Source organism: Acyrthosiphon pisum, chromosome A2 (assembly GCF_005508785.2).
Source record: "Acyrthosiphon pisum isolate AL4f chromosome A2, pea_aphid_22Mar2018_4r6ur, whole genome shotgun sequence".
Taxonomy (NCBI): domain Eukaryota; kingdom Metazoa; phylum Arthropoda; class Insecta; order Hemiptera; family Aphididae; genus Acyrthosiphon; species Acyrthosiphon pisum.
In genome coordinates, this window is record NC_042495.1 from 71,492,983 (window position 1) to 71,496,266 (window position 3,284).

A 3,284-nucleotide genomic window follows, 5' to 3' on the forward strand; every position below is an offset into this window, starting at 1 on the left:
TTTAATAATATAAACGTGAACATTTAATTTAAAAAATGTTACGTTAAGTATGTCGTATTGGTATGATTTGATACCAAAAAAAAAATGTTAATTCATAAAAAAGTAGGTACATAATCTGTCCCAATTTGTCTTGATATTAATTTGAAAATAAAATGATATGATTGCTGAATTTCGCAATTTTGCATTTTTTGATGAAATTTATTTATTTTCAGCAAGCCAAATTTGCTTAATTTTTTTTTTCATCAACACGAACACCTATTCTTTTAATTTATTTTTATTTTTATTACACATTTACAGTTTACACGTATAGTAAAACTATACAAGGTGTAACAGAAATAACTGACCAAAAAAAAAAAAAGTTATGCTACTTAAACTTATGACAAAAATTGATAAAATTATAGGATTAGTAAAGAGTTTTAGAAATATATCCATGTTAGCAAATTTCCAAAAATAATATTTTTAAAAAAGTTATAGCGTTTCAAATTAATTTAATCAAAAAAATACTGATATTTAAAAAAATTCTAAAAAATAAATTACTTGATTTAGATAAATTTTTTTACCATCCAAATAGTTCTTATAATCAGATTCACAAATTGGCTATTTTGAATTTATTCAAAAAAATTTAAATCAAATTTAAAATTTCTTATTTTCGGTATTAAAAAATAAAATAATTTTTTTTATTACACATGTAGCGCAAGTGGCTATAAATTATATATCAAAAAAAAAAATTTTTAAATATTGATTAAAACAAAAGTTATTCCAAAAGTCAGTTCTATCTGTTACACTCTGTACATTGAGAAAATAAAAAAATGCAGGTACTTATAAAACTTAAAAAAATAAAATCATAAAATCTAGACTCAAATTTATAGTAGATTATTTTATAAACTTTAGAAGCACAGTCCTTTTACACAAAAAGGTGTTCACAGAAACAGATAATAAAAAGGTGGGTAAGTGGATATCGCTCTGCTATACGGTAGGTTACAAGTGGGTCACTGTATAATGGATAGTATTAAATTTGAATTCAATGATATAATATCACTGTATAAGAAAAACGATTCTGAGCGGAGACGGTATGTCAGTCTAGATATTAGACATACATATTTAGGTATACTTATCTATAGTATTATTAATAATTTTCAAATTAATCATATCATAATATCCATTAGGTAACGCGTTATACATCAACAACAAACCGTGGTACTATCATAGATATATAATAGTAAACTTTAGAAGTTTCAAGTACCCACAAGTAATATTATACAATCACAACAAAATAACTAAAATAGTTATTCCAGGTTTTTTAATATGTAATTTCGTCCAAATTCGAACTTAAAATGACTATAAAAATAAACTGTGCTTATGTATTTCTTAGAATTTTTGGTAACAGAATTAAATATTTACGTGGAATATTGTTTTAAATTTTCAATCCTTAGATATAAAAGTTGAACATTTTATAAATTTTTAACTATAAAATAATTATTCAATTTTAAATTTGATAAATTTTGTCAAAATTTCAACTTCAAATGCTTATAAAAAATAATTGTGCCTATGTGTTTTTAATATTTTTCAACTTCTATTGTAACAATGTATCAGAAGCCTTGCATTAAATTTTCACGCATTTTTACCAAACAAATAAAATTTTATTGATATTTATAGAAAAAAAAACTAAAAAAATTTAAATATGAAATTGTCCGTTAACAGCTCAAAGAGAGTCAAAATATTTTGAACATTTTATCAAGTAATTGATAAAATAAACATTCAGTGAAATTTTCATGTATCTACAGTTTTTTTGTTTTTGAATTACAACAAAATAAGAAAATTGCTACATGAGAAATCGAGTGAATATCCAATGTTGTAAACATTTGAATTTCAACCGCTCAAAAAATTTAATTTGAATTTCTTATAGACATTTTTTTTTTTTTGATAAAGGTAGAATAACCTATAAGGAATCTTGTATTACATTTTAAAATCTTAGTTCTAAAAAGAAAAAATTTTACGAATTATTAACTCAAAATAATTTGCAAATTTTCGTGATTTTTCCATATTTTGTCAATTTTTGAACTTTAAATGCTAATAAAAAAAAACTGTGACTAAGGATTTTTAATATTTTTCAAATGTCATTGTAATAATATAGTAGGAGCCTTGTATTAAATTTTCAAGTATTTTTACTCAACAAATAATGTTTTATTGACATTCATAGAAATAAAAACTAATTAAATTGGAAACTGAAATTGTCCGTAAACAGCTCAAAATAAATCAAAATATTTTGAAAATTTTATCATGTATAGAAAATGGAAATATAAACAACCAGTGAAAATTTCATGTATCTACAGTCATTCGTTTTAAAGTTACACCAAAAACCAAAATCAATTTTCTCGAAAACAGATTTTGCGTAAAAATTCCCGTTTTTCCTTAATTTTGAAAACTATTGGAAAAAATTTACTTTTGACCCCCCAAAGTACCAACTAGATTCACATTCCTATCAGAAAAGATACTGTTGAAGAAAATCGAAGCACTTTTTCTGTCCTAAAAGGTGATGACAGACACAAAAAAAAAATTAAAAAAAAAAAAAACACAACATTATAAAATCAATACATTCATCGTTCCACTCAGAATCTAAAATAATATAAAATTGTATGATATATTCCTTGATTTATTCAGAATCCAAAATAGTCATTTTAACACTTCCATAAAATCCATTTCGACGTTCGACCGACTAGGAAATAAATTTAAATATGATATTGCAACAGTGAATTTTGTGTAACTCGCATCTTATTGTTGCGTTATTACAATTCACAAAAAATCTCGAGAATTCACTACATTAAACTTAATAATAACATTAACTATTAAGAACATCACTCCAAAATTCCAAACACAAATATGATATATAAATGTATTATATTTTCATATTGCGAGATATGCAACGTGAATAATCCAACGTTTTAATACTCTCGACGTCGATGGTTTCAAACTGCAGCACTATAGAACGCACATTTTTAGTAGGCACATAATAGATACTAAATAAGTGCTATATACTACTATACAGTACATTCTGGCTACTATATTATAGTTTATACTATTATAATTTAAATGCCAAGTAAATTCTACTCCTACCTGGATGATATTTTATTTATATTGATTTATTTACAAATTACTATGATTATTCTGGATAACATTAACTTAGAATTTGATACAAATTTCAAAATATTTTGAGTTGCTTTGTCGTATTTTAGTTTCCGAGCGGAGCGACGAATGTATTGATTTTACAATGATGTGTTTTTTTT